Source organism: Colias eurytheme, chromosome 7 (assembly GCF_061535395.1).
Source record: "Colias eurytheme isolate Ceu_HAF_F1 chromosome 7, ilColEury1 Martin Lab GWU primary, whole genome shotgun sequence".
NCBI lineage: Eukaryota > Metazoa > Arthropoda > Insecta > Lepidoptera > Pieridae > Colias > Colias eurytheme.
The window spans coordinates 10505772-10518904 of record NC_142986.1 but is presented as its reverse complement, the minus strand read 5'-3'; the positions used below and the strand labels follow the sequence as shown (position 1 = coordinate 10518904).

Here is a 13133-nt window from a genome sequence, read left to right as displayed (position 1 = left end):
GACAGGATTAAAAAAAAATATGTATCAATAGTTCTAGTATGACTCTGTTCCCACACGACAGTCGCCGGCACGAAATCTATCAGTGACGTCACCGGTCAGGCACGTCAAATAATCTTTCCATACATGTATCATACTTTTATCCCCACTCACCCGGTGCCGTCACGTCTCAGTTCAGTCAGCGTCGTGCTACCGTCAATAATTGCTACATGTTCTCTAGCGTGACACACGTCTAATCACTGACTAACCTGATGTATGTGTTCAATGATTCAGTCAAACCGGCGACGTGACTGACGGACAACATGACGGTGACTGGTGTTTGTGGATACGTACACAAACCGTCACCGATCAGTCATCGGTGACTTGCCGGTGACTGATGTGTGTGAGTGCACCCTAATTATCACGGTAATTAGAACGTATTACGGGATTAACGGTTAGAATTTTGCGGGTTAGGTCGGGGCTGGCGATCGGTTAATTTTGGTATTGCATTTATAATTTTGTGTGAGTTTGAAGGGTATGAAGTCGAGTATTTATTTGGGAATTTAGGTTCAATTTAGGATTGTGTAGTGCTTGTGAATGACAAAAAAGACGTGTGGCACTCGGGGACTACCGCGGTAAAGCTATTGCATAGCATGCCTTCAAGCCACACCTCCGAGCCCGTCGGAGAGGGGAGCGTGAGGTTTTTTCGTTACAGAATTTCTCGATTCGGTCCCCGCGCTCAAGGCCCGCGATAGAAGCTATGCAATAGCTTAAAAATGGAATAGGAAATAATCTTAACTTAACTGTGATTTGAACTAGCTTTGACTCACACTTTTGCTTTAGTTTCATTGGGCAGTGGGAGTCCGACATAACGTACATGGTCCCGAAGTCCGTAGGGCCGCCACTTTAAAAAAAAGGGCTGGTGATCGGTTAATTTTGGTACTGTATTTATTATCTTGTGTGAATACTGAATAAGTCGGTTGATATGAAACTGATTTTGGAAATCAATTTCTAAATTAAATTTTGTGTTGGATTTTAATAATTATATTATATCATCATCTTTTTTTATGATTATATTTATTAATATTCATCATTCTTCTAATAATCAATTTAACACTAAATTCTAAAAGAAAACATGAATAAATAAAGTTTTTTTTTTCATTATCAACATTTTCTAAAAAGATAAGACTGTGTCTTTTTCTAGACAGCTAAATTCGATTTTAAATTCTTTTAACAGATCTAGAATTCATAAAAGGCTTTTAAAGTTTTAAGATGCGAAATGTTATTTATTATTAAATAGGTAATACATAATTTTAAATAAAACGGTATAGTATTTATATAGAAAACTACATTATAAATATTGAAAGTATAATTATATAAAAATAGTCCCTCTTATCTTATATAAAGTGTATTAATAATGCATGTTTTCAAACATTTTCATAAATAGTACCTACCTTATACCCCAGCCACACGACTCGACGAGTGGTATGGGAAGTGACGAGGGAAGTAGGCAGGGACGTCGTGTGGCCACGTTACTCGTCATGCCACTCGTCGTGCTCATCGTCCTGCTCACTGCTCCCTACTTTGTCGGCTTTTGCGCGCGAGTCAAAGGACCGGCAATACGAGTGCGAATTAGGGATGGGCGTCATAGAATCAACGGACTAGTTAAATTAACCGCCTATATGTACACTCAACGATTCGACTAGTCCATCGCTCACCAATGCACTAGTTGAATTCAACGGCTAAACAGTCTTATTGATAAGAATAAATTCTTTTCTTTGAAGTTTAAAAAAAAAATATTTTTGGTTTACAAGACCAATGTTTTGAATTTAAACTATAAAAACAAACGATAATAAGTTTTTACTTTTTAGTAATACTTTTTTTAGGGAGTATAATTTTTGTAAGAAAGCATAAACATTTATTAATTGTTTTATTGAGATTAGAATTTATTGTTTTAAGAATTTATTTAATAATAGTTATTTATTTTACACATGGACTAGTCGAAGATTTTAACTGGTTGAACGACTAGTTGCTGAACTACATTTGTCATTTAACGATCTAGTCTCGTTGATGAAAAATACGTCGACGACCCATCCCTAGTGAAGAGCGTCGCGATTAATCGCGCGAGTAGAGCAGTGTGTGGCCGGACGGCAATATCGAGGCGAGCGGCAGCGCGATGAGCAAGACGAGGAGCAGCACGAGTAGCAGGACGAGTAGCATAGTGTGGCTGGGACATAAATTATGTTCTTAGCTGTTAACTTTAGTTCTTGATAAATAGGGTGATGGGCGGGCGGCTTATAATAGTTTATTTTGTCCCATACCCAAAAGTTACCTGCGGTATTAAGCAATAGGTGTATTTATTGTACCTATGATAAATCAAAAGCAAAGTAGAATTTTTAATTGAATTTCTATTTTGCTTCAGCTATATGAACATTTATAAACAACTACAAAATATAATCATTTTCTTTATTACCACTGAAGTGTTTCCCTGATAGACATCACTAACTGCTATTAAAATCAGCCTTTTGTTGCTTTTATGTTTTGGAAGCCTTTATTTTATTAAGCTATTGCATAGCTTCTATCGCGGGCCTTGAGCGCGCGGACCGAATCGAGAAATTCCGTAACGAAAAAACCTCACGCTCCCCACTCTGACGGGCTTGAAGGCATGCTATGCAATAGCTTTACCGCGGCATTCAGTGAGTCAGCCGAGTGCCAGACGTCTTTTTTCTATTTTTGTAACGCATATTAATTCACTCATTCTCTATAATATAATAAACTATACATTAAAACAAAAAAATAATCCATCAATCACGTTCATATACCGATAATGTTTCCCAAACGGTTCCGACTGATTATTTTATTCAGCACACGCTATAACAATGACATAAATCTGCCACGCCCAACAATTTGGATTTGAATTCGAGAAAACAGCCCGGAGACACCGAAAAAACGTTTAAATTCAACAATGCGACAGAGGTTTTCCTCGAAATGGCTAAAAATACAGGCTCAAGCGGAAAGAACGCGAAAAATAGTCTACAGATATGGATTTGAGGCCCAGACATGCTAAACGATGCCCTTGTTATGACAGATAATAAATATTAAAAAAAGGATCGATAAATCTGTTTCTTGAAACGTATTAGGATATTATTATAATAAGATCTGCTAATTGATTCGTAGATTGTACGATACCTACGTAATAATAATAAAAAAAAGACGTGTGGCATTCGGGGACTGCCGCGGTAAAGCTATTGCATAGCATGCCTTCAAGCCACACCTCCGCCGTGCCCGTCGGAGTGGGGTTTTTTCGTTACGGAATTTCCGGATTCGGTCCCCGCGCTCAAGGCCCGCGATAGAAGCTATGCAATAGCTTAATAAAATATCTATTATGATATTCAAGTTGATATAATTCCTTTAAATACCTATAATATACTAGCGGTCCGCCCCGGCTTCGCCCGTGGTATATATGAAAAAAAGATGTTGGCCGATTCTCAGACTTACCCGATATGCACAGAAAATTTCATGAGAATCGGTCCACCCGTTTCGGAGGAGTATGCAGACTAACATTGTGACACGAGAATTTTATATATAAGATGAATTAAATTAAGATCAAATTCAGCTACAAAGTAAATTTAAACTAATAGTTGAAATAACTATTATTATTTCTTGAGTAAATAAAGCAATTCAAGTGATTCAAATTAAATTTCGAGATAAAATAACACATGTAACCTAAACTTTATTCATCCCATATAATAAAAGTTATTATCGTATTCGTTTTCAATTACCTGTCGAAAGAGCTCTATCTACAAGCTTATTATTTATTTTGTACCTTACTCATATTATAAATGTGAAAGTGTGTTTGTTTGTTTGTCTTTCTTTCACGTCGAAGATACATTTTCTGTCTTTAGATAGTTTGGAGGCTAGAGAGTTATCTAAGCATCTCATTCATGGGAAGTTCCTGAACATAGCTAGTAAATATAGGTATATCTTGATCTTATTGCTGAGGCCCCACTTCTAATGTCGGGCCTCTACCAATGTACGTGTGAATCCCTCCCTCCCTTGTATCGTATCTGGCAAGTGGCCAAGTGTAAGGTCTTGTGTGTCGAGATAGGACACGCTTTATGACTAATGGTCCAATTAGATGTATCCCTCATTCATTATGCATCTAACCCACCTATAAAATATGGAGTATTAATGCTAGGCTTAATTATATTCGCACCCTTTTGTGGCAATTTTGTTAATATATGTATGTGGGCTTATTTGTGCTTTTGACAGCGTATTCTGGTGCTGTTAATTTTTTTGATTTGTGGTGGAAATTAAAATTTTACGGTGGACAAAATGTGCTGAGAGAAAGATAGCATTTTCAGGATATATAGGACAATAATTTAACATAAAATGAGATTTGAAATATGTATGGAATTTATAAATGGATAGATATCACTACATAGTATAAAACAAAGTCGCTTTCTCTGTCCCTATGTCTCTATGTATGCTTAAATCTTTAAAATTATGCAACGGATAGATAGACTGATTCAAGAGGAAATAAATGTATATAATTTATTAGGTTTTAGACAAAGCCGCGGGCGGAAAGAATATAATATAATATACAGAAATACTAAGAATATATTGCACTTCTGTAGGCATGGCGTTATCTGTGCTCTGTAAAAAGTTCTATAGAGTTGTATAATCTGCTGATATTGGATATCGTGGCTGGAATACGATCAGAAGAGCGATATTTTTTTAAGGGAACATGACGTAAGGACTAAGGATACACTATGTATTCTCCTATATGTACCTATAGCCGCTTAGTTGTCACATTTAATAAACTTTATATTTAAGTATTATAAAATATCTTGTGATCTATGTGACTATGTCTTATCTATTGAATACTGAACTGAGGCTTTGTTTGCTATTTTCATTTCTTAAATCAGAAAGACCTGTCTAGTAGCTTTTTATATTACGTAATTACAACCAACAAGTATATATATGTATTTATGTGCAGTATCAAAACATGTCATAATAATAAATTTCTATGTTCATCTTTACTTCCTAAACCACATAATATGATTCGTGAAATTATCCAAAAATCCCAACCAAAAATACAGTTCCATTACAAACGTTGGATTCCAATACCGTGGAACTTATTACTATTCTATCGTTTTCCGCTCCCGAATCCCTTTCTTCCGATATATTCGAAATACATTTACACTAGCAAAGTAAACAAACAAGATGAGATCTGTGTGTTTTTATTTACTTAAGCGATGCACTCTTTCCCCCTGGTTCTATTGCAATAGTGAAATATTCGATTAGACGAATGTGCTGGGAATTCCCGGGATATTTTTGGATTTGGAATCTGGTTGTTTTTGTTTTTGGTTGCTTGGAATGTATTATGAATATTAAAAAAGGCGGATCCTAACAGAGAGCAGCCTCGCGAAGCATTTTTCCTCGGTCGAGCCATTTTCCGTGCGAGGATGCTCGCTCTGTGTGGACCCGCCTAATAATTTTCGGTGACTTATGAATGGGTTTATGTTTGATGTTTAAGCGGTTATGAACATAATATATAGTAGGTACTTTACAATCTTTTGGATTGGAATGGATTTATTAAGTAACTTTTTGTTTATATTACATAACTAAATATAACTATAATTGTGCTCACTGTTTAACTCACCATAAATTTGAGAAATATTTGAATAAAAACTTAACATTTGATTTCCAATGTTATGTTACATGCCTGTAATATATGAAATTAGATATCCTATTGATCATATCGAAAATAATTTCGATAGTGTTGTTTAAAAAAAGATATCCGGGCTCGTCCGGGATTTGAACCCGGGACCTCTCGCACCCTAAGCGAAAATCATACCCCTAGACCAACGAGCCGGTTGTTATATTAACTAAAATAACGCACAACTCTCTACATGTCTACGTCATAACTACCTTTCACTTTCACACACACATTCGATAGTCAAATTTTACACATACACTTTAATTCTCTACATGTACAATTGATTCCTTTCTCTAGATTGACTTTGACTAATGGTCCGGGAGCCAGCAGCAGATTTTATGACCAAGTTCCTCTCAAGCGGTAATTAGTAAAATGCATCAAAGTATAGTATTATGAAGCCTCGTGAACGTCAGCTGGAGCTCGGTTGGGGGGAAGAGCGGTTGTAGCCTCCCGTATCAGCTGACGGTTTTTCCACCAAGATACAGCCAGCTGACATATATATTTATCCACAGTTACATATAAGCTATCATCAGGTAAATTTTTGTTTGAGAGGAAATAACGGAAAATAAATTTTTCTTTAAATTTAACTTTCATGTTCGAGACACCAGCTGACGTATAATACACCATGTTGTAACCAGCTGACTATTTTTTTTCGTTGAGATATTGGGTTAGCTACAATTTGACAAATTTTTAGCTGAGAGGAAATGAATGAATGAATGTATTTTTTTTCCTATGTGCTTGGGAGGCTACAACCGCTCACCCCCCCAACCGAACGCCAGCTGACGTTCACGAGGCTTGATAATACTATACTCTCATGCGTCTGACGAATTATCTCTTGAGAGGAAATAGTTAACCAAATTTGCACCTGGCTCCCTAACCATAACTAATTTCTAACTTACTATCTTTTTACTATCCCTGTTTCTGTCTCAGACTCACTCCTAATCTACCTCTATGTAACTATACTCCAATTGTCATTATAATTTTAATTCGCACACTAAGCTATTAATTTTTATACTTGTAATAATTGGCGAGTGAGCTCTATTGAATCAGCTGTAAAAAGGCGACCGAGGCGTATGGCGACCATCGAAAATCTTATAAAAATCAAGCAATCTGTAAAACAAACTATCTGAAATTCATTTGGTCCATATCGACTCACGTCACATCTAAATAGAACCTAAACTTTCTATAAATAAAATTGCTTTTCCCAGTCCAATAAAATGGACACAGGATTAGAATAATTGACATCTTTTAATCATTTAACAAACGCGGGGATTAAGGTTATCGAGTAATAAATTGGATTCAATAAATTTATGACAGGTTGATTGGACCCGATTATTGTCCATAAATAATTGATAATTATCAATGTTTGTTTTGTTATTTATCAATGTTATGTCATTCGTTATTACGTTTAAAATTAAACAAGCACGTAATGAAATTTACCATGTCCAATCTCCATAATTATGTAATTATTATTATCTATAACAATTATAAAATTGGGGAGTCTGTTTGTTATTTATTTACACTGATGAAACCGCGGGACACAGCTAGTATTATTATAAACACGAAAGTAAGCAAAATGTATGTTTGTTTTCTACTGAAAACCGTTGAACGGATAACAAATCGAATACTAATGTAACAAGATAAAACCGCCAAGAAGAATATTAGAAGCTTTTTCGAAATAAAATCCTGAAAGGGTTAATATGGGCGAAGGAAATTTGCATATAAAATAGTATTAAACAGCTATTCTCAGATAAATTCTGCTTCTAGATACAAATGTATTTCCAATAAGTACATCCCTACTATATAAATATAATATATTATTATATTTAATATATGCGAAAGTAACTCTGTCTGTCTGTCTGTCTGTTACGCTTTCCCGCTTAAACCTCTCAACCGATTTTGATGAAATTTGGCACAGACAATCTCTAGACCCTGAGAAAGAACATAGACTACCTTTTATTGCGAAGTATGTACCACGGGCGAAGCCGGGGCGGACCGCTAGTATACATATAAGTATGGAAAACACGTAGATTTCTTCGATTGATTACACTGAAGTATTCTTGCACTAAATAGATGTTGGCCGATTCTTAGACCTACCCAATATGCACAGAAAATTTCATGAGAATCGGTCCAACCGTTTTGGAGGAGTATGGTAGGTAATTAACATTGTGACACGGGAATTTTATATATTAGAAGAAGATTATGCCAATTTTGTAGTGAAATGAAAATTATCCGTGGAAAGAATAGTGGAATAAACTCAATAAATGGGCTATATTTGTTTCTCATTAACTTTAAAACACTTTCATCAAAGCTGATTCCCCACTATTCTAAAACGAGAGCCAAATAGACAACGTTAATTAAAGAAACTCTTCAACTCCGAAACTCGACCATTCTGTACGTGCCCTAATTTCAATGAACAAAAACTTGTCTGTTTTGACCCTTACTTACTGTCCCGTGTGTGACCCAGTTAGGCACAATTATGAATTTGTTTTCCTTATCTCATGAATTTTATTGAATTGTTTACGGGACTTGGGAGTAAGATTATTATTTACTTGCTTGTCAAAGAACTTTGATCTTATGTCAGATGTATAATTTATACATGTGTTTATACATATATATTGAACTAGCTGTGCCCACAGTTTTACCCGTATGTCTCCGCTCCTATTGGTCTTAACGTGATGATATAAAGCCTTCCACGAAAAATGGGCTATCTAACACTGGAAAACCTTATCAAATCGGACCCGTAGTTCCTGAGATTAGCGCGTTCAAACATACAAACTCTTCAGCTCTATAATATTAGTACATTATCATTCCTTGATTCTATTTCCTCATTGTAATGATCTTGAAGGATCATTTTATCATATATCTTTAAGTGCTGAAGTTATCTTACCTCATACGTAACCTTTGATGAGTTAATATCCTGCAGATTTCAGGTGATGGCTCAGCATTATTAGATTGTCCTTAGTCATGTCAGCTAACATACGCGATGAAGACATCCTTCCAGTAAATTATAAATGCATGGATGTTATTATTGCTATTTAATCTGAAATCTGTTTTAAAAGTAATATTTTTACAGACATGGACGTTAAAATTGGAAAAAGACATTCTAACACACTTACTCCAATTTTTTGCAAAGATAAAAATAAACAAAGATTGAAATAGTTAATACGCTCCTGGTTGTATTTCGGGATAACAAAATCCATAAACATATGAAACTACACAAACTTTCCACTAAATCTAGTAAAATAAATCTGTGCCTCCAGTGAATAAGGGAGTAAGACGAGTTATTCCCTTTGGTTTTTATTGCACCATTGGATTCAGCTCGTCAAAATACACATCATATCAAAAGGTCATATCTCTAGCTGCGTCCTAACCCATTTTTTCGAATGACCCAAACGGTATAAGTAGGGTGTGATTAACGGTATAAGTTACCTTATCCATCATTTTAGGCAATCGCAAAGGAACTATTCGTCTCGAGTCAAAAGTACCCACGAACACAAAGACGTATGTGTAGTCATACTTTTTGAATAAAGACTTAATTCATTTTGTTCCATCAGTCCTAACACTATTTTAGTATAAACGCATTTGTGTCATTTTTCTAACATGAGCATAAAGGAACAACTCTTTTAGTGTCATTGGTTCAAGTGACGACATGAGACAGTTTGGCATTAATGCCGTGTTGCTATTGGTCTATTAATTGAATACTGCACGGAAACAAGACACCATACCTATTCCTTATTATTTTTAAATCGTTTTTTTCAATAAATCTCCAACAACAAATCTTTATATTTTTTAAAAAAGGTATTTATCAGTTAACTTGGGATACTAATATATTTCTATGGAAATTAACTATTTTTTGCAATAGATATTAAAAATACAGTTAACACATTAAGTGCATTTAATGATATTATACTCTTTGTTTATATAAATACAGAACGATAATTGAATCATCTAAAAAAAGCCAACAAAAATGTTAAACTTATATTTTCTTCTTAAATAATTGGGTAAGTTTTTAAAAAAAAACTCGTTTTTAATTTTTTTTTTTTAAATTATCTAACTACAATAATCAAGACAATAATATTATAGTCTATAATAGTCGCATAAAAAAAGTATTTATAACCAGGCTTGACAATAATTATGAATATTGTTTTCTCCGCATACCTATAGCGTTTTAGCCACTGTGCTTTGGTAATTTGCCTTTTTTATAGGAAAAAAATCCGCAATATCGATACTTCTTTGGTCCTGCATTTTCGTAAACATTTTATGGATACTCTGGTACCACATATTTTGAAAAAATTGGGCTATTGTCACGTAGAGTCTCTTCAAAGTGCGTGCCACAAGTCGTATTTGCATCCAAGGCACCTTCAAATCTGTGCTTAATTTTGCATAAAATCTTTGCGGCTCATTGTATTTTCTTTATTTATCTACATTATATTGATATTATATGATATAGACATTGTTAAAATTCTATATCATGCCGTAAAAAATCGCCACTGACCACCTATAACTTTTCCTGTATTAACTGAACATACAGGAATATGGTTTTCGGTCTTCTCTTATCTCTTTATAGTGCTTGTATCCTCAATGTATACCACCATGACATTGTGGCGTTGCCACTTTTATTATCTATATTTTACGAAACGGAACGCACTTGATCGAATTTTAAATTGATTCGACGATTAATTTTCACTAGGACAATAGTTAATACGCAAAACGCAATACGCAGTTGATACGTATTTAATACCAATACTCAATGATTGTCTCCTGCTAACCTGTACAGACTAGGCTCATTGTGGTGACTGGTGAAACATTGTATAGCATTAACAACATAGTACTGTATTATTGAAAGATCGATTAAACGTTTATTTAACAATCTACGACTTTCATTATACATGGGTAACAAAACCCCATAACATATTCGGTTTTACTCCGGACAACATCTTCAGCCACCCAATCCCCTTGCTTGAAGTCCAAATCCAGCGGAGGACAATAATCGTCATTTACTAAAATTGAAGGTTTTTCGTCCTAGTATAAAAGTTGTCTGGATCCCATTTTATACACAATCTATAGTATAATACTATAGATATCATGTGAAACGTGACTTGGAAAAAAATTATTCAAATAAATCACAAAATAAAAATTTGAAACAATCTTAAAAGTTACGAAAAGCCCAATTATACGTCAAAATGACGCACAACATCCTCTTTACAACCAAATGGCGGAATTTACCTGGATGAGCCAACTATGTACTGCTAGGTCTCGACGGCTAATAAGTTGGTTCTGGATTTTGCAGCGATTCGATGGTAAATATAGAAGAGTTCATACGTCAAATTTACGTAGATTGGACTTCTAGGGTTAAATGCATAAATACCTAAATGTTGATGATTATCTAATAACGAAAAAAAACCCGTTGATTTCATTCGTTTTTCAAGCTACGTGCATAGTTTTTCCACTAAAATGCCTCAATTGAGTCATAAAGTACACAAATTTCAAGCATAATAAGTCACATCATTTCTATAAAACCAAAACTGGCAATAATATAAGTCGTGTTGTGCGATTATGAACATAGTGCATAAGGGCATAAGTCGTTATATTGCAAAGAGTAAAAAAAAAATTATGTGAATTCATTGAGTTATTCCATGAAGTACTCGTTCATAAGGCAACAACTACAAAAAAACACGAAAAAAGTATATTTATGGGGTTGTTACAATATGTGTTCCTATGTAAAAATATAGTCTAACATCATATCTTACACATACAAGCTTAAAATTTTGAATTACTAAACATTTAGTATTGATATACAGTTTTTTGTCTCTCCTGAAAAGTGCTGTTTTTGAGTTATTCCCTTATTCACTGGAGGCACAGAAATAACATAAGTATCATCAAACCGTGACCAATACATTAATGTCAAAAGGGCCAATACAATCGTAGATTCCATTTGTCATGGAAAAGTTGGACCTTTTAGTTGTATAAAGGACGCAATGGAAGAGCCTAATAAGGGTGCTTTTCCATCAATTGCGAGGAATCTGTTTTTAAATAACCAATAGTATAGGTATCGCGTCAAACGCTTAACGCTTTAATCTCCAAACTATATGAAGCGATATGATTGGTTCTCTACAAACACATTCCTCGCTACACATCCTCGCACATCATTAGTGAAAAAGCACCCTTACGATATAAACTATCTATCTATCTATATGGGATATAACTGGATTCAAACAAAACAAAGTTGGTGTTGCCCGCACGGACCAACTTTCAACACTTGTGTACTATTGGACATTGTTTTGAAACCCTTTTTATGTTGTTATACTTTTTTGTTTAACGGCTTGCTATGTCAATTCTCTTCATTACATAAATAGCCCACCCACGGCTTCTTCTGCTTGTCTAAAACATAATATTTTTTACTTAAACCTTCCTCGAAAATCAATCTATCTATTAAAAAAACGCATCAAAATCCGTTGCGTAGCTTTAAAGATTAAAAGCATACAGACACAGACGGTGGAAAGTGACTTTATTTAATACTATTTATGTACTGCTTACTAGTTAAAAATAATAATAAGTCCCTGACACATGAGAAATATCAAGCAGGATATTGGCAACAAACATACAAACAAAAAAACAGTTTTTAGAATTTCAGTTCATGCAAGATCTTGCGTGCAGTTCAATTGAGAGAGAAAAGCAAGATGATTGCTTCTGTTTACATCATACCTAAGAAGCATTTTAAACTAGAGTTTTCTTAAAAACACTCTAATCAACTAAGAGATAATTTAAATAAATAAATAAATGTACAAATAAGAACCATATTAAAAAGGCTTTAAACACTGAAATCAGTTCATCCTTATCAGAGACAAGCGAAAGCTCAGGCTTATGGTGGCCTCGCTTCAGGCGTTTCAGAGCTAACTAGTTCCAATCGTAATGTGATAATGAAATAAACAAACCTACACATACACATAATATAATATATGTATATTAGATATTTTAGATGTCAGTATGGAAATATAATTTAAGGAAGAAAACTCTATCCTTATCTCGAAAGCTCTATTGGTAGATACATCAAATCTAATATGACCTAGAACCTAAAATTTGATAATTATGTTTATTTACCAATCCTTTACTAATGCAGTTAACAATAATTAATGAAATTATGATCTAAATTGTTATAAAAACCTACTTACCTCTCTGAAAAAAATACAAGAACGTTGTAACATTAAAAAGCAGTAAATAACAGTCATTCCATCTTTACAACGAACAAAAACGGCAACCCTAAATTATGTTCTCATTACGTGTTATGAAGAATACCCACAGGAAAATAAATTGAAGAAAATGGTGCCGTAAGAAGGTAAGAGAAATAGCGACACAAAAAAACCTAGTATTCAAGCCTCTAGCACTCATTAGATACGAGCCCTTTTTCCCCACGTCTTAATAGGTGATCGTT

The 13133-nt window shown here is 34.4% G+C and overlaps 1 non-coding gene across 1 annotated transcript; it reads right to left on the bottom strand.

Moving 5' to 3' along the window:
* Window positions 1-5781: 5781 nt before the first annotated feature.
* TRNAP-AGG (transfer RNA proline (anticodon AGG)) lies at window positions 5782-5853 on the bottom strand. Its single transcript has one exon. It is a non-coding gene; the product is annotated as a tRNA-Pro (tRNA).
* Window positions 5854-13133: the final 7280 nt, after the last annotated feature.